The sequence below is a fragment of the Pinus tabuliformis genome, chromosome 7 (genome assembly GCF_031772625.1).
Source record: "Pinus tabuliformis cultivar Carrire ecotype Pingquan chromosome 7, CPIR1, whole genome shotgun sequence".
NCBI lineage: Eukaryota > Viridiplantae > Streptophyta > Pinopsida > Pinales > Pinaceae > Pinus > Pinus tabuliformis.
The window spans coordinates 610698379-610726324 of record NC_142293.1 but is presented as its reverse complement, the minus strand read 5'-3'; positions in this window follow the sequence as shown (position 1 = coordinate 610726324).

The window sequence follows — 27946 nt, the reverse complement described above, 5'->3', positions numbered from 1 at the left end:
AGACTACAATAACCAAAAGTATACTTTGGTACCTAGAGGATGGATATTGCCTTGATGTGCTTCTAAAGTCAGTTTGTCTTGGGATCCTTTGATCAAATTTATTACCTATTCCATTCTTGACACCATCTACATATATTCTTGGAGTATGGTTTCTCCCAATGTCATCTTGACTCTTCTCCTCGCCTTTGCTGGAAATGGTGGCATAAATATTTATTCCAATATTATCCACATCCTTATTGTTTGAAGTATTATGGTTTGCATCATTACTATTTGAGGGTTCACCTGCATAACCAATACTTGATTTATCAAGAGGAGATCTTTGATGACCTAGGATGCCATCTAGGGTTTGAGAGCTCTTAAGACTCTTGTTCATTTGATCAACTTATTTCTTTAGGAGATCCATTTATTCTTTCATCATCTTGCATTCTTCATCCTTCTTCACTACATGGTTATCCATTTATTCCTTCATCTTGGTTGCTGCACATGATTGGGCCTTAAGTGAGATGATTCCTAATTTTAATTCGGTGATGTCTTCATCCTTTTCTTCTAGTTGGCATGTCATGTCATTTATTTGTTTTTCCATCTTCATCGACTTGTACTTCTAGGAGGGTCAAAACTTCCATCATATTTTCAAATACTTGTGCTTGTTTCTTTGCCTCTTCTAGTTGAGATTTAAGGGAGGAGATATCTTCCTTGTATTGACCAATTTTACCTTCAAGTTTGTTCAAGTCCTCGTGTCTTTGTTCAAGATGGATTAACAAAGTGCCTTTCCTTTTCTTTGATTTATCTAATTGATTTCTTATGGATATGAATTCTTCATGATGATTTTTCTTGTTTTGATGAAAATCCTCCTTAAGCTTTGTGAGCTCCTCATTTTTCTTTTTCAAACTTCTTATCTCTTCTTGGGAGGCTACAAGTTTTTTCTTAAGATATTGTTTGGGATCATATTCAATTTATTCATGTTCTAGGCTCTGCTTGGTCTTGATGTTTTCATTCTTGTTTTCAGCTTCCTTTATGGGTTCTATATTTCCTTCTTGATTTCCATCATCTTCATGAATAGAAGTCATGGTCAATGTTCCTTTTGAGTGAAGATCTTGTAGTTTGTATCAAATACCTTTTACCGATGAATATTTCTCCACTTTGGTCTTTATAGGATTTGGTAGCCCACTCAAGATTTCCTTCATCGCTCTTGCATTATATTCCCTGGATTCTCCTTCCATCGTGCTTTCAGTAATAACTGATTCCCAGACCTCAAAATCTTGAGCCATTAAGAAATTCTTCATTCGTTCCTTCCATATTTCAAAATTTCCATTGAACAATGGAGATTTCCAAATTTGATTATCTTCTACTTTCATGGTTGAAGAAGAGACATCTTTAGAAGGATTGGAGGATTTCTTCCTTGGCTTTTCCATTTGTGTTCTAAGGATCTACCTTCAAGATGTTAGGATTATGAGTGAAGGTACTGGATCTGATACCAATTGTTGGAAATACTGGGGGGGTGGTGAATCAATATTTCTTTTCAATTGTTATTTTTACCAGTTAATATCACTTATAATTAGAACACAAAATGAACAATGATAGAATAATAATTTTATTAATTAATGACGAGGACTCCAATCCTATTTACAATAAATAAAGTACAATAATAATTAGGGCTCCAACCTATTTTCCAAGCACTGATTGGACTTCACAAGGATCCAAGCTCTAGGGATCCAACCCTATCTTCCCAAGGCTCCAACCTTGTCACTTTGAGGCACCAACCCATTTTCCAAGGATTGATTGGACTTCACGAGGCTCCAACCTCTAGGGATCCAAACCTATCTTCCCAAGGCTCCAACCTTGTCACTTTGAGGCACCAACCTCTAGGGCTACAATCCTATCTTTAGTACAGGCTCCAACCAAGTCTCTTGAGGACTCCTATCCTCTAGGGCTCCAACCCTATATTCCAAGGAACCAACCTTGTCTTTATGAGGCTCCAACCTCTAGGGATCCAACCCTCAGCTTCAATTCATAAAGATGTGTTTTATTATTCTTCACAACTCCCAATATCTTCTTCAACGAGCCCTATCAATCTCTTCAACAATGACTTCTCCAAATCACTTCATCAATGACAACCTTGTCTTCTTAGAAGGTGTCACCACTTCGCTTCATGTCACCCAAACACTTTCTCTAAGGTCACATCATGAGGGGTTCAATTATGATCAAGGTCTTCAAGTTGTGCTTCTGTAATTCTTCAAGATTTCCTAAACAATAAGATCTGTCCACTTCAACTCTACTTCAAAGATGATTAATTGTGCTAAAAAATAATCAAGAGGTAGCTCCAAGATTTCTATATAATGCTCAAAATATTGTCTCAAAAAAACTTCTCCAAACTATGCCTAGTATGCTGCTTCAAGATGTTGCTATAGGACTGCTCCAAGATCTTAAAAAAAAAATACGCCTTCAACCCTGTTCAAACCCAAGTTTATCACTATTAAAGCTTTAACAAGTAACTATTCTCAAGACTCCAAGTAGCCACACACGAATTTCCCAAGTCCAATTTTTAATGCATCTATAATAACTTCAAAGTATAGGACTGAAGTTAAGTCTAAGCTCCATCATCAATAGTCTGAGATACTATCACTGGTTTGTGGATATAATCACATCACCTTTCTCAAGTTTATATTCCAACTACAACAAGTCTGATCCTTCTTTGCAACTATTATACCATAGATCTGAGTTCGAACAACAAGTTTGAGATGTTAGTCCAGGTCTTAGACTTATGGCTATCTTGCCTAATCCGAGCTTCAACAATCCACCCTTGTCACAAACAAACTCAGGTCCAAGCCTAAGGTCTTTACTTCTTTAACCGAGTCTTCAAGTGATTGTCCAAGCTTGAATATGAGAATGTTCTCACTTATCCAACATATCATAGTAATTTTGACCAACACACTTGTCACAAAAACCAAGCCTCACAAACACAATCACTGGTCTGCTATAATGTAGTCTCTCCATAGTTCCACAATACCAAAGAGGTATTCATCCTCATCTTGCTTAAAAAGTTTACCAAAAAGTAAACTTCAATGTCCTCCTTGACCTCTTATTTTCTCTTGTAATTCTTGTCCAAATTCTGTGCTCAATCTTAGAAAATATCATCGAAATCTGATGGCTAGAATGAGGAGACAAACTTGTTTTTATACTGGTTTTGCGTTAAGGTGAGGAGACACGTCACTTGAATGAGATGCCAACTTGCATGAGTCGTCTCATGTCGGATTGCATTAAAAAATATTACTTTTTTTAAACTTAAGAATTCATTTTCTCTTCAATGGTAGGGAGTTTGGAGGCATGTAATAGCTCGTTAGAAAGAGGAAAAAATAATATACACTCCTATGCCAATCCCATCCTTAAATAGGGTCATTTTACCACCAATAAAAAACTATTTTTGAGAGACTTTCACTATTATTTTATTTATGGCAACCATTAGGATTTTAGTTTTAGGCATTCAATGTTTAGGGCTCCTTCTTTATAGAATTAGGCCATCAAGCTCATTAGGAGTAGGGCTTCTTTAAGGTATCATGGGTATCAAGAATAATAGGGTGCCTTTTGAATATGTTTTCATGGAAATATTCATTGAAGGCTTCATCAACAATGATCTAAGGCTTTTCATGGACATTAGGGTGAGGGCTTCTTCATTAGGATTAGGGCTTCATGCTTCTTCATTAGAATTAGGCATCCTTATTTTATTAAAAGCTAGGTATCTATGAGAATCAATCTAGGAGGGATTTACATCATATAGATGAGGGCTATAGATCCATCAAGAGCAAGGAAATTATATTATTAAGGCAAGGGCATGTATATTAGGCACCTAATTGGCACTTAGGGATTATACGTCAATTGTCATGTTTAGTGCATTATGGGCATCTTTAGCACCTAGGGTATGCATGAGATTCATGTATCACAAGAATATTTGCCATCTCTAATGATGGCATATTGACATAAATGACAACCTTTACCAAAATAAATATTACTATTTGTGAATACGACATGTAAATTCAAAGTAGGCTCCGAAATTTGGACGTAGGCCAAAATTTTGTAGGGTGTTGTAGCAGTGACAACACTTAGTGACACACTGGTAGAATTCAAACTTCTCTCCCTTGGTTATTTATCTTTGTAGGGTCTATATATTCAGGAAGTATTGCTTCATCGTTCATATTACTTTGGTTTTCCCACTTACCCCGTGTACAAACTTAGTCCCCTTTGTCTTTTCTTGGTGAAACAGCAATATAAAGTCGACTAGATCACAATGTTTTGAATTAGGAGAATGGTAATGAAGTTCATGAGCTTTATATTTTTGGAGTATAGTTTTTCATCTCCGGCGTTGCTCTGCTACTAGCAGGTCTGAACAATACCCCAACGGAGTCACTACAGGAACACAAACATTGCTTCACTACCAGCGGGGCTGGACAATACCCTGAAAAAGTTGCTTGCTTCACCTCCCTTGACAGGAATCCTTTCTCTTCTTTCACCCTTTATTTATGTGCTTTATATATAGGACTGTGCATAGGCACTTATTCATTTCATGGGTGTAATCCCAAATTATTGATAGAAAAAGAGGTTGTTCTTATAGAGAATCATATCTAAGACCTCTGATTTTGGTTTTCTTGTTTAGATTTTTCCACTCATCCTTCTATACTTGACTAGATAACTGTGGAAAAAAATGAAACATACAAAACCCAGTGAAGGTGTATGGTTTCTAGAATAGACAAATATATCATGGCTCAACACAAAGTTTTCTTTATGAAAGGACCATATTTTCTATTAGAGCATCATTAACCAAAATATGTAACCAAAACGAAGAAGGACTTAAGGTTTTCCAAATGTTGTAGTGTCACAAGAGTCTTTTCAATTCAGCCAAGTTCAATGAAGTTGAAGACCATGTTTAAACACAACAGTTATTTACATAGATGTTAGGGGAAAACAAGACAAGACTAAACAAAACAAAGAATGGAAGAGCAATCTATGTACATAGGGTAGGGAACAACCCTAGACCATCATTGAAAATATTTCTTTAAATATTGGCCATTAATAGGAAGAGAGTCAATATTCCCATCTAAATATTGGAGGCGATATGTGTGATGGACAAGCTTCTCATGCACGGTATAAGGTCTGATCCACAAGGATAAGAACTTAGTATGTTTATCTTTGTCTTCTTGGGATTTATCCAACTTTAAGGCCAGGTCACCCAGACTGAATTCATTCTTCCTTGCAGAATTCCTGTCAAACCATCTCTTTATACGGCTTTGATGGAGAGATAATTTTCTTTATATTTATTTATTTCTTCTTGTAGCTTGAGAAGAGTGTTTATCCTACTCTAAACCAATAGGCATGGCTTACCTTGATATTCTTGTGAAAGTTTAAGGGAAGGAAAATAGATTTTCCAAGGTTGAACGAATTACTTTCTATACACTAGGAAGTAAGGAGACATATTCAGAGAAGGTTTAGGCATGGCATGATCATCCCATAGGGCGCTCACCAAAGCAGAATGCCAGTTCTACTGTTAAGAGAAAACAATCTTTTTGATAACGTAGATAAGGTTATTATTGGTAGACTAGGCAAGACTGTGAAAATTTCTAACCCGAAATTCTACTGCAACAACTGATTTATTTCACCCTCTTATTCTTCAAAATAATTTATTTACGAAATCCCTTTAAAAAACATTAAAATAAATTCTACTGTAGTTATCACATAATTACACAAAGAAAATAACAACGATATACATGCACAAGAACCAATCACATCAACACAGTTGTTTTTGGACAGTTGTCCCCAGAAAAACCCAATGTGGGAAAACCGATGCAGCAGATGAGGGTTTTATTAATATTTAGCAAAAATCACTTTACAAGGAATGATTTTACAGATAAACTGAGAGAAAACACCTGAGACTTTCCCCTGGAAAATTTCTGACACCTTGGAGACCCTTCTCCCACTTCTGTGTCACTTCTGCATCACTCTGCGTGGTTCTGCGTCCCTCTGTGTCAACCTGCATGAGGGTTGCATCTCCCCTGGAGTGCATCTCCCTCTGCACTATATCTCAATGCCCCTGCGTAACCTCCTCCTTAATCACTAACTATTGCTGATGCCCTCCTCTTCCTCCACCCTCAAACTCTCCCTCTGAAATCGATCTCCTTCTCTTTGAGAATCGATTTTCCTTGGGATACTAAGTATCTGCCAGTGTATCTCCAAATGATCCTCAAGTCTTCTCTTATACTTTTCCCGTTGATAAATCAAAAATCATGATTAAGTCTCTAATCAAAGAATAATATTAAAACATACTTGATCCTCGTCTCTTAGAAGCTTCTCACCCTTATCTTTATTAATCCCCATTAATATTTTTATTTTCCTAAGTTGAGACTTAGGAACCCATTAAAAATATTAATTATTTTAATAACTCCTCATCCAGGTGGAATTTCTCCAGAAGATTTCTGGGTCTTGGAGATCTCATGTGCCTTAGCCTCTCCACCAAATTTCAAGACTATATCACATCCGATGCTACCCAAAATAAACACTCCCTCTTAGCGAGGAATGTGTTCTAGCAATGCTTCACCATAGAAGCATCACACTGATCCTCCGCATCAGTCCTCTGTGCTGATGATTGGCTTGCTTCCGCACATCTAATGCACTACTACTTATTGTACTTCTACCCATGACACTATCACTGCCACTTCTACATCTGTACTGCAACTCCCTCTCAACATGTTGTATCATGCTGCCCATAGCATTGCCACTGCTAACTGCTGGACTACAACTCCAGATACTTATCCATTTCTGATATTGAAATGGATTCTTCACCATCCCCATCTTCTCCTTGAAATAAACAAACTTTTTTCTTTCTAGAGCCTTGGTGAGGATGTATACCACCTATTCTCCTTTAGGAGTGTACCTCAACTGTACTGTCCCTCGTTGGACACAATATTTAACAAAGTGACACCTGATATCAATGTGCTTCGACCGATCATGAAATACTGGATTCTCAGAGAGCTTGATACAACCCTGATTATCACACAAAATCCCAGTCACTTCCATCCTTCTCCTGAATAGATTCACAAGAAATTTCCTAATCCATATGGCTTCACATGAAGCTGTGCTAGCTACCATATATCTTGCTTCAACTGAGCTCAGAGCCACGAATTTCTGTTTTCTACTACACCAATAAGTCATTCTTGATCCATTGTTGAAACATTACCCAATTGTACTTTTCTGATCTACTGAACTTCCATCCCAATCTACGTAAGTGAACCCACTCAGCTTGTTGTCATCGCCTTGGGTGTACAATAGTCCATGCTCGACTATTCCTTGTATATAACTGAGAACATGTTTGGTTGCTTCCCATTGCGCCCTCTTGGGTTCCACCATGAACTGACTAAGGGTGTTGACATCGTAATAAATGTCTGGCTTGGTATTGACCAGATACATCAGGGACCCTATAAGTTGCCTATACAAGGTGAGATCAATGTCTTTATCTTTTGATGCATCAATATTATTCCAATTGGTGATCATTGGAGTAGCGATAGGTTTACAGTCCTACATCTTGAATCTCTTCAATATCTTTGTAGCATATCTCCCTTGTCCAAGGAAGATCTCACCCTTCTGCTGCCAAACTTCTAACCCAAGAAATAATGCATTTGTCCCAAATCCTTCATGTCAAATTCTGTGGCTAGGTTCTTCTTGTAGTATTTGATGAGCCTGGATGATCCTGTCAAGAAAAGATCATCCACATATAACACCAGGATTAGAGGCTCATTCTCTATGACAAGAATCATAGTAGAGATTAGGATCTGCGTCACTCTTGATGAACCTTGTCTTCTGCAAGTAGCCATCAATTCAATTGTACCATAGTCTAGGTGCCCGTTTAAGTCCATACAAGGCTTTATTTAATCTACAAACATGAGATTTCTTCTCATGTGTCTTAAAATCCTGTCGCTGTTCAATGTATACTTATTCTTCTATTACCCCATTCACGAACGTCGTCTTGACATCCATCTGGTGAATCTCCCACCCCATTTGTGCTGCAAGGGATATCACGGTTCTGATAAGAGTATACTTGGATACCAGGGCGAGGGTTTCTTCATAGTCTATCCCTTCCTTCTGAGCATACCCCTTAGCCACAAACTTGGCTTTATATTTCTCCACACTGCCGTCTGCAACATATTTGACTTTGTAGGTCCATCTCGAACCTACCAATGACCTATCCTGAGGCCTAGGTACCACTTCTCAGACATCATTGATCATTATAGAACTATATTCCTCCACCATAGCATCTACCCATACTTGATGCTAAACGACCTATTGAAAACTAGAGGGTTACCCAACTTGAGCTACTAGGGTCTAGTATCTGTCTCGTTGTCTTTGCTCCCTTTTATCATTCTTGGGTGCACCAATGAAGTCCTATACATCCTGTAGAATCTATCAGAGTTCACGGATCGTTCTTCCACTGGTAGTGGGTACATTTATTAGCTCTTCCTCTTCCTAAGATTCCTCCTGTTCTGAAGCTTTTCCTTTAGGAGAATTGTTGGTACTAGTTTTTGTTGGTCGAAGTGGTTGGACCAACGAATCATCTTTTGACTCCTCCTCGGAAGGCATTTCTCGGGATTTCCTGAAAGCTCTGTCCTCTATGAACTTTACATCCCTTCGAACTACTACCTTCCTACTCCCTGGAAGATAGACTCTATATGCCTTAGCATTCTCTCCATATCCCACAAGATATCCTTTCTCACCAGTTTTATCTAATTTCTTTCTCTTTTCTTCGGGTATACGACAATACGCCAAACTCCCAAATATCTTGAAATGACTGATTTCAGGTGTCTTCTCGGTGAATACCCTTTCCAGAGTGATTTTGCCCAATTCCCTGTGTGGATTCCTGTTTTGGACATAAATTTCCATGCTGCATGCTTCTGCCCAGAGGAATTTGGGCATATCTTGATCATACGACATTTCCCTAGTTGCTTCCACAATAGTCCCGTTTTCCCTTTCTACTACTCCATTCTGCTTTGGATTGTAGGGAGCTGTCCACTCTCTTATGATGCCTTCCTTAGTGCAAAAATTAGTGAAGTCCTTGTCAACGTACTCTCCACCATTGTCTGAGTGCAACAATTTTATCTTCTTTCTTGTCAGATTCTCTACTAGATTCTTGAACTCTTTGATTCGACCAAAAACCTCATCCTTGGTTTTTAGAAAGTAGATCCAAGCCTTCTTGGAATGGTCATCGATGAAGGTGACGAAGTATTTGACACCACTAAGAGATTTTGTGGACATAGGTCCGTAGATGTGTAAGTGTATCAATCCTAGAGCACTCTGAGCTCTATTGTTACTTCTGGAAAATGCTGCTTTGACATACTTTCCTAGAGCGCACCCTCTGCATACATCATCTCGTTCAATACTTAATTCTAGAACTCCTGATACTATTTTCCTAATAATTCTTAGAGCCCCATGGTGTAAGTGTCCCATCCTCTTATGTCATAGTTCATTCAAATATTTATCTCCATTGCTGCCTATCAGTGCCATTGGAGATTCTAGTTGTAATCTATACAACTTGTTACTTCTGATTCCAATCTGGGCTTTCATTTTCCAACTTAGGTGTTTGACATATACTTTCTCCTTAATGAAGAAAATGTCATTGCCCTTGTTTGACATTGGTTGCTCGAAGCCTCTCTCCTGCTTCGGTCTGAAAGACGATAATGCCTCTTCCTACGGGGTTACACTTTGCCTTATTTCCCATGGTGATCTGGAAATTCATCCTTTCTTCCCGATAATTTGAAAAAAATTCTTGAATTCCTGTCATATGCCAGGAAGCTCCACTATATATATATATCAAACCTGAGAGGAGGTAGAGCTTGCTAGGAAAGCGACTTCTTCTACTCTGGAAGTTAACATAGAATAATCGTGATCCATGTCCCTCGTGCTTTCTTCTGGAAATCTGTGTGAGTCCCTTTGAGTTGATGCCTTTGCATCATGCTCCTGACCCATAGCCGATTCTTCTCTCCTGTTGCTGGATCTCTCCTCTGATACCATGTGAAAATTTCTAACCTGAAATTCTACTGTAGCAACTGATTTATTTCACCTACTTATTCTTCACAATAAGTTGTTTATGAAATCCCTTTAGAAAACATTAAAATAAATTCTACTACATTTATCACATAATTACACAGAGAAAATAACAATGATATACATGCACAAGAACCAATCACATCAACACAGTTGTTTTTGGACAATTGTCCCCAGAAAAACCCAAATGTGGGAAAATTGGTGCAACAGATGAGGGTTTTATTAATCTTCAGTAATAATTGCTTTACAAGGAATGATTTTACAGAGAAACTAAGAGAAAAAACCTAAGACTTTCCCCTGGAAACTTCCTGACACCCTGTAGACCCTTCACCCACTTCTACGTCACTTCGGCGTCACTCTGCGTGGTTCTGCATCCCTCTGCGTCAACCTACGTGAGGGATGCATCTCCCCTGGACTGCGTCTCCCTCTACACTGTCTCTCAATGCCCCTACATCACCTGATCCTTAGTCACTGACTGATGTTGATGCCCTCCTCTTCCTCCACCCTGCCACTCTCCCTCTAAAATCAATCTCCTTCTCTTTGAGAATCAATTTTCCTTGGGATACTGAGTATCTGTTGGTGTATCTCCAAATGATCCTCAAGTCTTCTCTTATACTTTTCCTGTTGATGAATCAACGACTGAGATTAAGTCTCTAATCAATGACTAAGATTAAAACAGACTTGATCCTCATCTCTTAGAAGCTTCTCACCCTTATATTTATTAATACCCATTAATATTTTTATTTTCCTAAGTTTAGACTTAGGAACCCATTAAAAGTATTAATTGTTTTAATAAATCCTCATTTGGGTGGAATTTATCTAGACGCTTTCTGGGTCTTGGAGATCTCATGTGCCTTAGCCCCTCCACAAAATTTCAAGGCTAGAGCACATCCGATGCTACCCAAAATCAACAATAATTTTGATGATGCAGATAAGGTTCTTATTGGTAGAATAAGCAAGACCATTTCCCTACAGGTAGTAACTAGCAGAATTTTTCAATATAATTCCATTTTTCAATGTAGAATCATATAATATTAATGATGAGAAATACATTGCATTGTCTAAAATAAGTGAATTCATAATTCCAAACCTAGTAATGATGTTATGTTTGAGGAAGTTGTTAACATCCTAATCATTCACTTATTTGAGCAAAACCGCTTTTGTCCACCATGTGAAATAATCGGTGGAAGTAAGAATGTAGCGGTGCTACTTCGATGAGTGAAAAAATATCTCACTGATAACATCCAAGCCCCATTGTTGAAATGGTACTTCCACAACGATAGGTTGCCACTGGGCGACTGACTTCTTCCCTCTACCGACACACTTATGACAGACCGAACACTTTCAAGCATAAGAGTGAGAATATTTGAAAAGTGTGGGCCAATAAAAACCGGCTTGCATGAATTTGTGTGCTGTAGTGTCACCTACACAGTGTCCTATGGCTGGTCCATCATGAAGGTCACACAACACCTTTTCCGAATATGGTGCTTCTAAGCATCTGAGAAAGAATCCATTATGGTGCTTTTGAAAAATAACTCCATGTACCAACTGTTAAGATAAAGCTTTCAATCTAATTGCCCTCTTTTGTTGTGAAGATAAATCAGAGGGTAGAGTACCATGCTCAAGATACTGTCACATGTCCGCGTACCAAGAGGTTAGAATGTTAGTGAGGGGAGCTCGCTCCAAATTATACATCTCGGTCTCCTACTCCCATTGAGATGAACCATATTTAGGTGTATTCACTACTTTTGCTACTAGCCAACACAGACCGTGATCATTGATAGTGAGAACTGGTTTCAATTCAAGGTCATATTCCTGTAAACTAGTCATCCAATTCGCTCTTCTTTCACCTAGCTCTTGTTTAACAAACAATTATCTCAATGTGATGTGTGGGACAAAGATAATACGACGATTCTTCAAAAGATAGGGCCGGAAGTGCTTCATCGCCTTGTAGACCGAATATGTCTATTTATCAAGGGTGGGATAGTTAAGCTCAAGTCCTTGCAAGATGGCACTCATGAAAGATATAGGCCACTCATTATTCTGATCATCTTTCTGTGTAAGCACAATGGAAAGAGAAGTAACATAAGCAAAGGTGTAGATCAGGAAATTCTTGTTGAAATCAGGGCCATACAGAGCTTGTGCTTCCGTGATTTCTTTCTTTATATGGGAAAATGCATGCTTTTCCATTTTATCCCACTTACATATTGCATTCTTCTTCACCATCTCCTACACAGGTTTCACTATTTGAGCATAATTAGAGATGAACTAGTGGAGAAAGTTTATCTTCCCCAAGAAGGATTGCATGGCTTTCTTTTTCACTAGGAAGGGAAAGGGAATTATGATAGCCTTGACCCTTTCAGGGTTCAATTTAATCCCACTTTTTTCTATGATGTGGTCAAAGAGATTTCCCTCAGACACTGCAAAAATGCTCTTCTTTGGGTTAAGATATATCCCATATTTCGACATTGCTAAAAAATTTGCTTCAAATGATGCAACTGGTCAGACCTCTTTTTCGAAAAAAAATGTGACATCATCAAGATACACCACTACATTTTTACCAATCAAAGCACGAAATGTGATGTCCATCACTCATTGGAAGGTCGCACTAACATTAACCAGCCCCGATGGAATTCTACAAAAATTGAACCTGCCCCACTTCGTATGAAATGTTGTTTTTAGTCTGTCGGGTTCTGAGACTAGAGAGTGGTTGTAACCTAAAACTCCATCAGGAAAAGAAAACATTTATGACCCTAATAATGTTTGTAATATATGTTCCATTGACAACACTGGTTAATTGTCTTTGTCCAAGACACGATTGAGGTTTCAGAAATCCATGCATAGGCGTATCTCCCCAGACATTTTCCTTACTGGGACCAAGTTGGAAACCCATGTTGAATGTCACACTTTATAGATGATCTGAGTGTCCAATAGCTTCCTCAAGTCTTTCTAAATTAGAGGCTCAAGCGTTGGGTGAACTTTCCGCAGCTTCTGTTGGAAAGGATTGGCCCCTTATTTGATCGGAATAACATGTTGGATTATTCACATGTCATAAGTTCTAAGGTCATCGTATGTCCACATGAAAACATCTCGGTACTGCTTGAAAAGTCAGATAAAATATTTTTTCCCTTGAGGCTTGCAAGAAGTATCGAGATTAAATAACTTCAGATCATTTTCTATGCCAATATTACTCTGTTCGTGCGATAAAATTGAACTGTGAGATTTTATGTTCACTGGTTCGTGGAAGCAATTCTGCAAGTCATACAGCTTTTCTAGTGACACCACGTCCTTAGGCATGAGGTTCTCTTTACTTTCTCAAGCCGCATCTTGCATCGCTTTTTCATGCTCATCTTCATCAATGGTTGCATCCTTGAACAGATCAACATTCTCCATGAAATGCAATATTTGTTGGTCATCATTGAAAACATGTAAATTAGTGATATTATCAGGGACAAACGACTTGTAAATAAGTTCAATAGAAAAACCATCCCTAAGAGGTGACAACCTAGTGACAACATTTTCTAATGCATCTGCAACCACATTGCATATTCTAGGAAGATAAACAATATTAAAATCTTGGAAATGAGAAATTAAGTGTCATACCTACTGTTGGTAACATTTGATACTAGGTGACACATAGTGTATGGTATTTCATACATGTCGTATGACGATCTCAGAGTCACCTATTGCTTTAAGAACCCCAACTTTGAGGTCAATGATTTTCTGTAGGCCCAAGATGAGTGCTTCATATTATGTGATGTTGTTGGTGTACTCAAATTCGAAGCAGTAGGAGATCAGGTGTTTCCTCTATTGGGGGTCTACTGAAACACAACTAACTCCAGAGCCCTCCTGTGTCTTTGAAGCATAAAAATAAAAAATCCAAGAATCAGAAATACCAGAGCTACGTCCTACACTAGTACTAATAATAAATACTATACATAAGTCATTTCCACCAGTTGGACTAGGAAGGAGTTCCAACTGTGTATCTGGTGGGACTAGGGAATGCTGAGCATGATAACATCCTAGGCCAGTTTCCAAAAATCAATTGTCGAAAATTAAATCCATGAAAGCAACAGGCTTGTTTTTCCCTTTGAAGGGTGTAGAAATGTTTTTCATGTAAGACTCTAATTCTACTCGGATTTGGTTATCCCTACCCTTGTAAGGAAGCCAAAGATGCAACCAATCAGTAGCAAAATACCCCTATAATTTGCTCAACTAGTCTCTACTTAGTAATACACCATAGGTTTCGGGATGTCCATAATCAATATGTTTATACACCGGTGAACTCAATGATCCGACGGTAATAGAATAATAACATTCTTGAGTTCACCGATAACTTGAACAATAGACGTGTCCAGTTGAATAATATGTGAATTGGTTTTATCCCATTTGGTATTGATTTTCTTGGCGACAGATAATGGAATTACATTCATGGATGCACCATAATCGACTAAATAATTGTGGACATTGTAATTGAAAATTTCAAAAGTCAATAAAACGAAGGGTACAGAGTGTTAGCCTATAATGTTACAATGTTAACAAATGATTCCAAGGGACCAAAAGACTTAGCAGACACCTTTTGCAAAGAAGAACCATTATCACTTGATGAAGGTTGTGCAAGGGTTCAAACAAGTAGTTCCCATTGGCTTTCTATCCTTGTAAGCTCGAAGATTGAAATATTCGTGCGAGATTTCTTCATGTCTTCCACTATATTGTAATCTAGAGTTTCATATGCAACAAGAATTTTCGAAGTGTTTGGAGGAGTGACTTTTTTTGACACATTCAGAAGGGTAGACTTTCTTTTTCCATTGGCGGAAGTGTTCTTTGTTGTAGCAATATTTCTAGAATTGCTATGATTTTTTTGAGAAAAGTTGATAGGCGGTGTGATTTTTATCAATAAGTGTTCCTTCAATTTCTTCCTTGTCATCTCGTGTTCAGAAATAGACCCCTAACTTCTTAACTGGTATCTACTATTTTGCTTCTACGCTGGGGCCTCATTCAATGGTGGTTCTTCAACATTTTTCTTCTCAGCAGTGAAAACACAACTAAAAGTATTCACTATGTGTCCAATACCTGCAGTTTCTTCAACTGAAACAAATTATTCCTTTTCTTCAATTTGCTCAGTCTCCTCGTCTGAAAGTACCATATCAATAATGTGTGTATCTAGAGAGTTCATGACGTGGTTCCATTGTGGGAACATCTTTTCTTAATGATATTCTTGATGAAAATAATAGTACTGGTACATGACCATGCTGTTGAACTTCAACACAACATTCGAGCTCTGCTTAAACTTCGCTGGATGGTTACTACTATTGTTTTTATTCCTTCTTAGGAAGTTGAACTTGGGGGCCTTTTTGTTGACAATGATTTCGCTTGTCCTTTGTTTCAACTCTTCCAACTCAGTGGATAGAGACTTAATGGTCCAGGTGAAGCTTTCAAGATCAATAGCCTCTTGATCCTTGGCCTTGTTTGAAGAGGCCTGAGACCTTTTGCTAGTATCCTTGGAGTATTTGGATGATTCATCATCGACAATGACTCTGATCACATGCAATTCATTTTCAACTGCGATGGCTTCTTCAAAATTCTGCGCCAAAGTTTCTTTCACAACTCTTTTCAAAAATTGCAAAATGCTTGTTGGCAAAGCAGAAGTGTAGCAAGCAATCGTGATGGAGTCATGAGGTTTCGTATTTGGGTAAAATTTGTTCAATATCTGATTGAACCTCCATTTGAAATCATTAAATTTCTCTTTTTCCCCTATCTTTAAATTCCCCAACTCCTTTAATAACATGGCTGGGGTTTTATTGTCAGCAAAATTTTCAAGGAACAACCTTTTAAACCCCCTCTAATTCTGAATTGAGTTCACCAGAATACTATGATACCAAACAACTTCTCTACTATTTAAGTTACAAGGAAAGAGTTTACATGCAACATTGTCATAATGTACCTCGAGCATCTACAAGTGTAGGTAGAACTTATCCAAGTGGTCTTCCTTTTTTCTCAACTTGTCAGGGTCATATTTCATTATAAAAATTTCCAAGTGTCTTGGCATTTTATGTAAAATACTTGGAAGCATGAGTGGGCCTTGAGTCATCTAATCTAGATCTTCGTTTTCCATGTTCTCGTCTTTGTGCTCCTCCTCCTCTTAGGAATATGAGGAATCATCTCTATGACCACCTATCTTGTGGAGAGTGTTATCCGAAAGCACAACTTTATCCTCATATCCTCCATTGTAAGGTGGAAGCTGATCTAGATGTTTTATGTCATCAGCAAAGTCTGATAACTCTTTGAGAGTGGCAAGAACTAGATCTTCCACTGTAGAAACCACTATGTTGGTAGAAATTATTTCTTTTATATTCAGAAAATGAAGAATTTTTTTTTCTCTAAGAATTATTCCAATGGCCTTCTCAAACTGACAGGTTATAGGTTGAATTGCCCAAATCCGTTTGTAAGTAAATTCACAGGTTAATTCTGGGAATGACTAAGAAGATCATCCTACTTCAAGAATGCGATTTGGAGAGGTGTTGGGAATGTTGCTACCTTTTAAAGAAGAAGAATTATGTGTATGAGTGGGATTATCATCCATAAAAATCTAGCTTCCCTCCTTCTAGTGCCAAAAATGTTGACAGTGCTAGACATGTCAATATTCAAAGGGTTCTCCCTAATATGTGGTTCCAACTAGACCTCACACTACTTGGTGTAGGAGCCCCATATGGAATACAACCTGGCTATCATCTACTTAAATATTTTCCTTGGCTTTAGCTGTGAGCAAGAGAGGGAATCAGATATGTAGCTTCGAAAAACAAGTAAGTGTTCCTGGTGAATGTTTAGTGTTAGGTGCATCAAGGTTCTTCTAATGCAGAGGGAGGAAAATAAGTGAGCCTATAAGAGAGAGGTAATAGTACTACCCTAGCAGAGACACACACCATCATGAAATATTCGTCTAACATCCAACGGAATAGTCCACAAGGGTGTGGCAATCATTACAACCACTACAACACATTCTCAATATGATAAACACTAAAATAACTTAAATAGTTCAACTACTTTAGTACAAGTGAAAACAAACATGAATAATAAACATTCAATGAGAAATCTTACAAATATTCATAATTCATGCATGAAAAACGTGCTGGTCATTAGGCTTTAAATATTAAGTAAAATTCCCAAGATGCATGAATACAAAGAAAATCACTTGCTCCAATAGTGGAGCATTGGAGCCACTACTTGCTCCCCAAAAGTACTAACTTTGTCTCTCTAATGCCTTATGGGAGAAGCCAAGGTGAAAAGTCATTTTCTTGTACAATGAGGGTTTATATATAACAAATGGGGTGATCCTTCACATTTTTGGGAAGCATAAAATGCACATTACACACTGTCAAGAGACAAGGCTGCTGCTTGAGGACTGAGACTATGCAATGTGTAGTCTAGGAGGGTTGGAGGACGTTGAGTGGCCCGATCGGGGAGTTTTCCCAATTTAGACTAAGTGTTGGATCAATGAGATGAGATTGAACAAAAAATAGACTTGAACATGATCACACACTTAAATTACTCGATGAAACAATGAGGAACACTCATGACACATGAATAACATACTTTACTCAATGCGATAACTTTGCAATGACTGACACCAAGTGCGACACGAAAGATACACTTTGCGATGATCGTGATGACACTTGTGCGACAATGATTGAAACTTTATAGATGAGTGCGATAGATGTTTTCATGATAATAAAAACTCATTTGCACAAGAATTACCCCTTAAACACACCAAAACTAGCTTGTATACAATGTGTGACACTTAACATGTTAGAAGACGACACTTTGATCTTCTAAATGGGACCATAACACTTAAAGAAAACACATGCAATGACTCTTACTATTTGCAACGACAACAGGTAAAGTCAAAGTAGGCTCTAAAATTTTTATGTAGGCCAGAACTTTGGAGGGTGTTGTAGCAGCAACAACAACGAGTTTTTCTAATTTTTAAATAAAGTTTTACTCTAAATCCATTTTTAAAAGTACTTTTTTACTTTAATGTTTTGGCCCATTAACTTGAAATTCAATTTACTTTTTAATTTCTCAATACTAAGGGCACCAGGTTAATTGTTCTCTTTAAGAACTCCTCACGCAGTTTTAAGGGTGACACAACACTTTCCCTTTAAGTATTTGTGACTAATTGAGGGGAATATAGGCACAACAATGGAGACAACCATTAGCTCCATGGTTTCCATTTGATGTGATACTAGTGGTGGCTCAAGATCAAGGTGCCAACCTTGATGTGTGCCTCTCAATGAAACCTCGTGAGTGACTAAATTTGTGCTCCAACCCTCACAATATCATGCAACTTCCAGGTGAAGGTGTCCAACGCCTTCCGACCAAAGATACAATTAGAGTTCTAGTGGGTGGGATCAAGGATATTGCCTCAAACCTCTAAGGAAAAATTCAATTTGCTCCACATACCCCCATCACTTATGTGTGAGCCATTCAACAAACACGTAACTTGTGCCTGCATCAACTAACTTGTCATCAATATAATGGAAACGCACACACAAATATATATATATATATATATATATATATATATATATATATATATATATATATATATACATATAATTTTCAATATCGATTGTGCTCAATAACCAAACTAATATCATTACCCCCTCACATGCCGATGCAACACTATATTATCCCGCTACACTCAAACAATTGTTAGTAACATCTGATCATAAAGATAAGTCATCACAATATATGTATGATAAGGAACATCAAAATCATCAACATCAGCTACTATTGTAATCATCATCATAGTTTAGACTTGCAATCAGACGAAGTAGATCACGAGTTATCATCATATGAATTAATAACCAAATCATTAATGTATAATGTCCTCAAAAAATAAGATATATGTCACAATATCTATCTCAGAAGTCAATGTAAAATTGAAAATTTCTATGTCAAATCAAGCTAGGATGGGGAATTACACCTACTTAGGACTAACTATTACACTTGGTCTAGCTCGATAAGAGGAAAATATAGTTACTCAACCAAAGGTAAAGATAACTACTCACACTAGTAATGACTTCTTAATTATTATGAAACTTGAGAGAAGAAGAGTGTGAAGTTGACTAGTGAACCAAAACAAGGCATTTAATTTTGGTCAATAAAAAGAGGTAAAAATAACTATTCATACTTCTAATAACTTGAAATTATTAGAAACCAGAAAATGTGTGTACCAATATACAATTATTACTTTAACTTTAAAAAAGAAAAGAAAAACTGAGTGTTATGCACTTTTCTCTTGTTCATAAATAGTTTATTTTTAACATGTTGTATATAATTTAACAAAATGGGATTTTATCAACTTCATAGATAATAAGTAGATAAAACTGTTAGATAATATCTTTTGACTTTTTTTTAGAAAACCACTTGCAAATATTACATAAATATATTTTAGTGTGATTTTTTGGGATTAGATTCGATTACATATCAATATTATGGTACATTTAAAAATCTTATAAGTTTTAAGAGAGTAAATGTTTTTTTTTGAAGTAATTTACTGGGTAAGTTCCTCAGATAGAACACCAAAGGCCACCGCTCACAAATAGATCAAAAATCAATATGCCAGTATTCTTGACGTGGTTAAAACCCTCAAAGAGGGATTCAGTCCACGGCCTGAGCCAACGTAGCCACTTCAAGAAATTTATTAATAAAATAAAGAGAATTTACATAAGCTTCTCTCATGAACGGTCACCCTACAAATGACCCTCCATGCTCTTTAAATAGATATCATGGACCAATCGAGTGTTAAGCCATAGATCAAGTGTCGGTAATACCAAGGAGAGAATGAACCGTCGGATCACTTCATGTCTAGAACATATTGTGACCGTTGGATTGTAAGTTACAAAAGTACATAGTAAATAAACACACTTTACCTAACTCCACAGTAGACCAAGTTATACTTAACTATTTCATATGTGTCAGAATATCATAACATCCCCCCTTAAGAACAACTTGGGATAGGATTGAAGGATGTACAAATATGACACAATAGGAGAAGGAAGGAGACATTAGGGCCTATCCCCCCTTAGTGACAACTTCCTAAACTCCAACCATAAATCAAAGTTTGGTAAACTTTGCCTCTGTGAGAGCCTTTATAAAGATGTATGAAACTTGATCATTTGTTGAACAATATTGAACTTCAAGAACATGGTCACGAATGAGCTTTCTGATGAAGTGCATGTGTAGTTCAATGTGTTTGTTGTGCTGATGTTGGACTGGATCTTTACATAGTTGAATGGCACTTTGATTATCACATCAAAGTGCAGTCAGATGCTGTTGATGAAAGCCAAAATCTTATAGGATCTGACGAAGCCACAGGGATTCCTTACTAGCTTCTATGGTGCCACGATACTCTGCTTCTACTGAAGAAAGAGAAATGGAACTTTTTTTCTTACAATCCCATGTAATAGGTCCAGAACCAAGAGTGAACACATAACTTACAATAGACTTCCGATCATTAGGGTCACCAGTCCAATCAGAATTAGTGAAACCAACCAATAGAGGAGATGCTTCTGCACTATAATGAATCCTAAACTGAATTGTACCTCGAACATAACGAAGTATTATTTTAACTGCTTTCCAATGACTTTCATGTGGGTTTTACATAAACCGACCAATAAGGCCAACAAAAAAGGAAAGGTCAAGACGGTTATGGGTCAGATACAAAAGTTTTCCTACAAGTTGACGGTATAAGCTAGCATCAACTTCAGGGGAAGTACAAGTGACTGAAAGTTTGACTTCAGACTGTAAGGGAGAAGGGGCTGGCTTACAGTATTCCATGTGAAAGTGGCGTAGAAGATCACAGACATACTTGGATTGGGAAAGGGAAATACCTTCCTTGGATTACAAGCCTTGAAGATTAAGGAAATAATGCAAGTGTCCTAAGTCATAGGAATTTAGAGGGTAAGTTCCTTAGATAAAACACGAAAGGGCACCGCTCACAAACAGATCACAGATCAATACATCAATATTATTGACGTGGTTAAAACCATCAAAGAGGGAAACAATCCACAACCTGAGCCAACATGACCACTTCAGGTAATTTATTAATAAAAGAAAGAAAATTTACATAAGATTCTCTCATGAACGGTCACCCTACAAATGACCCGCCATGCTCTTTAAATAGAGATCATGGACCAATCGGGTGTTAAGCCATGAATCAAGTGTTGGTAATACCGAGGAGGGAATGAACCGTTGGATCACTTCATGTCTAAAACATATCATGATCGTCGGATTGTAAGTTACAAAAGTACATAGTAAAGAAACACACTTTACCTAACTCTACACTAGACCAAGTTATACTTAACTATTTCCTATGTGTCAGAATATCTTAACAAGTTTTTGTAAGATTTTTATTTTTATTTTTTTAATTTAGGTTAATAAATTAATATTATTATTTATTTTATTATTTAAAAAATAGATTTTTCTATTCATTTATTTTATTTTATTATATATATATATATTTGAAATAATGGCAAAATAGCTATATATATATATATGGATTTTACTAATATTTTATTAACATTTTTAATATCAAATATAAAAATAAAACACATAAAATTTAAGGTCAGGGAAACAAAATTGCTATAATAACTAAATCTTATAAATCAAATCCTCCTTTCTTCATCAAATCCAACAAATGATATTGTTAAATTCATATATATATATATATATATATATATATATATATATACACACACACACACACATAAATATTATTAAGATAGAATGAAAAATTTTGAATCACATTTTTATGATACAAAAGTATTAATTTCTCTTTCTCAAAATGATATAATATTTATAAGATTGTTCCTTGTAGATTCCTTAATGCATGTTATGAACACATGGACTGAAGAAGGCGCCTTTAGTGATTTTATTTGATTTGTAAATTGTCATGGATACTAGCATAGTTTGTCTAGATCTAGTAATATTTTGAAATCTTAGATTATGTAATTTATCTCTTTCAAAATATAGATTAATTATTACTAGCTTAATGCTCAAAATTATGAAGATAATTGAAATATAAAAATGAAATAACAAGAAAATGAACATATCATCCACATGATGAACCCAAGATGTATCCCATGAAACTTAAAATGAGAGAAAACACAACTAGTAGGTAAGGTCTACCATGCTTTTTTGTCTTTTCTTCAATCATGATATGTAAGTACAAGGAAAGGCCAACACTCACTATGGAGTCACCTCTAACACCATGGCTTAAAGGAAAACTATAGGATATTTTCTTCTACTATGCTCTTAAATCGTGCTCCTAGGTGCCATTCTCAACTATGAAACATGTACAATAATAAAAAATGAAACCCCCTTCACTTCCTGGTGGCCTAGTAATTAACATAGCTCAATAGCCATCTAGGGTTAGGGTTTTTGTATCCTCAACCTTCAATTAGGGATAAGGTTTTAAACCTTCTAGAATATTCTTGGAATTCCACACATGTCTAGCCCCACACATGAGCTATGGGAGATGACATGGCATCCACTTGATACCATGGGGCTCAACTAGGTAGGTCAACTTGTGGGAGGCATAACTTCTGCATATGGACTCTAATTGTTGTGATTTTTGCATTGCTAGAAAGGTCCGATTGTATAGAAAGACAATGAGTGGTTAGAGCTATGTTGGTAAAGTTTTGACCCCAAAAAATTCCATTTTATTCCTTAAAATGACTTTAAAGGGATTCAAACCCTAAATTTATAAATAAAGACCTACCCTTAAAATGGGCCCTATAAGCCAATTGTTGGGTTGTGTTATATTCTTTCCTCGACTAGTCCAGGCGTGGGGGGGTTACAGGGGGGGATGTAGCCCCCCCTATATGTTGTGTGTGGGGTCACAGGGCAGCGCCCCAGAATTTTTTTTTGGACCATATATAGGTGGGCGAACCTACCTATGGTTTTGTGCATGGATTTCACACATGGTTTTGGGCACGATGGTTTTCGGTCCATAGTATTATGTAGATCCAATTAAGGGAAATACAATTATGTTCTAATCTAGGGTTAATGGATTGGGGTTTATGGATGCTTCGACATGTATATATATGTATTGTAACATTGAAAGGAACATAATGAAAAATCAATCTGGTAGTCCCAGTTTTGGGATCCAGGGGAAAATCTCTGTGTATATCTGTTTTATGTTTTATGCTCTCGCCATTATTTATTTTTTGTTTTTAGAATTCGTATGCAGGTAATTTCTGTATGGGGTTAAAACCTACACCAAGTCCTCTAATTTTTCCACCCGTAGAGTACCAAAATAGTTGAAAAATTATATAATGATCCATTTTGGATCACACCTCCCCATTTAGGGAGAATTATGGCCCCTGAAGATTTCATTAAATGAGTTGAGGAAAATTTTCCTCTCCCTTCCCCTTGGAGTATGATTTTTTATTTCTTGGAATTTGTGCTTGTAACCCAATATACCAAAGAAGCTACCCTTGTTTGGTAGTTCTGGATCTCTTTTGCTAGCTCTAGCTAAACGTTTTGTGTAAGTACTCTATGTTATCTAGGCCTTGCTCCTTTGTTCCCTAATCCATCATGGAAGACTTCTACTAGAGTTTCATACTTTCCATAATCACTACTAATTAAATGCACATGTAGGAGGATAGGTTGAATCTATAAGCATTATCACCCACCTCAAATACCTCAAAAAAGCCATACCATAGAACCTTGATCTTTTTACGAAGTGTTTCTTTATGCTTTCTATTGGACTAGAAACTCTTGTGCATTTGATCTTATCGACCAAGGTTTCCAATCTACTTGTGAGATGTTGTGCACTATATTTATGGGCTACAAATTATTAACTTGCATTAGTTTGTATAATATGCTTCTACAAAAAGAAAATTGCCTCACCACACTTCATAAATCCAAAGCTAGCTCAAGCACTCTCAACAATGATAATGTACTTAGACATTGATCATGTTGATGGGAACTCTACTATCACCAAAGAATCACCTTAGATGATTTAGGCTCTTCCTATTTTTGTAAATCATAGCCCTTGTTGTCAAGAAAAATTAATAGAAACTAGTTTAAGAATTGAAATTTTCTTGCAAAAATAAAAACAAACAACACCTTGAGAGAAAGTAAATCACACCTGCAAAGTTGAAAATACTTGAATTCAAGCACAAGAAATGGAAAACCATTGAATTGCACAATACTCTGTTCTTAAGGAGTGATCTTTTCCTCTCAATAACAAGGAAGTGAATTAAATTTACACCAAAATAAAATTAAAACAAATCACACACTATGGAAATCTACAGAACTATAATATACAAATAAATAATATCTTATGAAATATTATTATATGCCATTATAATCTAGACTTGTGCTCTAAGAGTCCTATATATTAGAATGGATATGTCACTCTCTTTTTTACATGAGCTTGATTGAAAATAAACACCTAGTTGAGGATAAGAGATTCTACACCAATTTGCTAAATTTAATAGCTCATAATGAAATAATCCTAAGATTCTAGCTACACTTATAAATGAATTTGTTGAGTCATGAAGATGGGAAAATTTGTTTTAATTGTTATTGCAACTATTTTCCAGGTGTCAAAGGGAGAATAGGGTTATGATGTAGTTATATCAATCATTTGTTGACTAATGCACATGAGTTGTAGCTGCCCAAACAAATTTAGAACTCATAAATATATAAAAAAATGTATTTGTAGTTGTGGGTATCTAGAAATAAGCCCTCTATATATTAAAACCAAATATATCATGATTTATTAACTTCCTAAAATGGCTGTAACACTAAATTAATTGCACCTCCATTAAGTCTTTAACTAGTTTATGCTTTGGATATCTGCTAACTGTTGCTCACTTGATTATGGGGTATTTAAATCCATGAGATCTAGAACATAATTAGTTGTGAAATTCAAAATGTGGTTTTTCTTCTCACCCAAAATACTTTCATTTAAAACCAAAGATCATAGAAAAAAATCATCATGCGAGGATGTCATAAGTTCGTGGCAAACAATAGTTGAGCATGTGGCAATCTACAAACAAATATAAACATAAATATATTCATTTTTTTCTAATGTTTAATACGTAATTCAAATTAAATACTAAAGAAATATAATTTAAAAAACACCTTGAGCCTAAATCCCACATGTTAGCATTAAAATGGGCTAATAGAGGGTTACAAGTAAAAAAAAAGGTTTAAAAAAAGGAGAAAGAGATGTCAAAAGATGGTAGTTTTGTGACTTATTACTAGGACCTTGTAATGTTTCTTATTTAGCTACAATTAAACTCTATCTCCAAGTTTCAATTATTTCTCAATTGTGTTGATCATGTTGGGTCTTGTACATTTACTATGATTTCTTCAATTCCTCTTATACTTGCAAATGAATCTCTTATTTTTCAACACATTTCTCTACTTTTAATACTTCTCCTATGATGTCTTCCTTCACGCCTCCTTATTGTCCATGTATAGCATCTAAAGATGAAGGCAACAAATAGCCAAATAAAGTGTCAAAAGGGGACTTACACTACAAGGAAAACACCTTATAGTGAAGGTTTTTATGGAACCACCTTGAAAATTTTATCTCTTTTCTATTTATAGTGGAAGTTCCTAATGGAGGTAGGTGAATAGGGGTTTTTGAAAAAGTTTATAAATTAGCATAATTAATATCTTAAAAACACACTAATGCATCATAATCTAGACCACACCAGAGCTAGAAAAAAGCAGACACCTATAGGAATGATTCATTATAAAATACCATTTTTTTGTTTTTTAAATAAAATAATTTCTCGAATGCTTCTTGTTACAACAAGCATGCATATGTGCTTATATAGGATGCACCATAAAAACATATTATGGAAGCCCCATTGAACCATAAAAATAAACATATCAATGCATCAAAACAAAAAAAACCACACCAGTGCAGACCCAAATGCACACCGATAGCCCCCGATTTACTAAAAATATCAAATTTTGGTTAAAAAAATAAAATAAGCTATCACATGATTCTCTTTATAACAAGAATATCAATATGCTTAAATAGGACATACTAAAAAACCTAAATATACAGATTTTGATGTTTACTCCATGTTAAAACATTGAGTCATTATTACATTTTACACACATAACAAATTATTATTTTATTTTAAAAATAGAATTGGTGCATTCAAGTAAAGCATATAGATGAACATGTCTATTTGGTGCATAGTCATAGGGTAAATAAAAGAAAATTTAATAAATTGATTTTCATTGTTACATTTCATCTAATGCTTCTAACTTCCTGACGCAAGCATTGATGTTGAGACTTCTTGTGTGAATACCTCGTTTTTAGTGTTTCACAATGTTTGTTAGGTTTGGTCAAATGAATTCATTTTTGAATTTTAGAAAATGATCCAAATTCCATTTTTTTCTCTACAGAGAAACTGTGACTCTTATAATGATACGAGAGTAGATAAAACATTTATTACTTCCTATTTTAATTTTCATTGGACTAAATTTTCAATTAGGTTCAAATTTGGCCCTTTTTTCAATTAAAAAAAAAACTTTATGTCAAGTTCCCTTAAAACAATTGGCTCGCCCTAGAATGGTGATTAGAAAAAAATGAGCACTAGGAATGTGGTGCTTAAACTATTTGATGTTCCCATGTATCACAAGAAATAAAAAATAAAATTTCATCTAAAATAAAAATAAAATTTCCCTACTGATTCTCCTCGATAACCATGGTTCCCTAGTGCATTGTTAGGTTGGCCCCACCATGGTGTTTAGCTGACATGGTGCACTGGTACCATTGACTCATTAAATGAAAAATAAAATAATTTTTCATCTTTTAAAAATAAAATAACCTATGCAAAGATTCTCCCTAACATAAGCACCTTAGTGTAGGACCATATCATATGCTCATCAAGGTAGGGCTCTTGAATATCATAAGTGTATCAATGCACTTATTTAGGATGCATCAATAACTAAAATCCCAATTTTTTTGGTTAAAAAAAATCCTGTTTGATGCTTCTTGATATACATAGAACATCAGGGTGTGAATGATTGACCGACCAATTTCTTTTCTAATACAAACATTAACATTGTTCTAATACATTCAATATGGCATTACAAGACAAAAAAAACCACTATTGAGTCTATGTTTATGTATTGGTTTAACACCTCGTAAGAAATGCATCTTGTCTAGTATAGGGAGCTCTAATGATTTTTCAACAATATTTTGGCAAACAAAAAGTAATTATTATTATTACTTTTATATATGTGTGTTTCTTATAATTGAAATTTGTTTTTAGCTTTACATATGTGCCTAACAAATATTGTATGTGAATAAGAGATGATGTTATGAGCATGAGTAGGAGCAACAACATTGAGTTGACATGTACAACTTTGTATATGAATAGGAGGAAAAGGAGAGGGGGAGGGGGAAGTTCCCTCTTTCAATTATACCTTAGGTTCAGTCCTTTTTGAGGAATGTTGGCCTCCTCAAGTTTTACAAGAAGGCTACATTCCTTAGGGTGAACCCCTTGTTTTCACAGTAATTGATTTATAATTGGGACCATGATAGTCAAAAATTTAGAGTCAATCTTGATTTGTGGTATCAACCCATAAAGGAGGATATTTATTTCATCATCAAGTTGTCTAGGATGGGGGAGGGAATTTTTTATTTTTCCATAAGCTACTTGTTGGTGTCGCAAAATAGACCCAATTAACATATATATAAGGATGCGTTAGGCATGAGATTCATCTCCTTGTGTAGTTCTAGGTGACTGGTGATTAATTGAGTATACATGCATTTGGTAGAGAGGAGGTTAGGTGCTTGTGCATTATGATGACACTATCA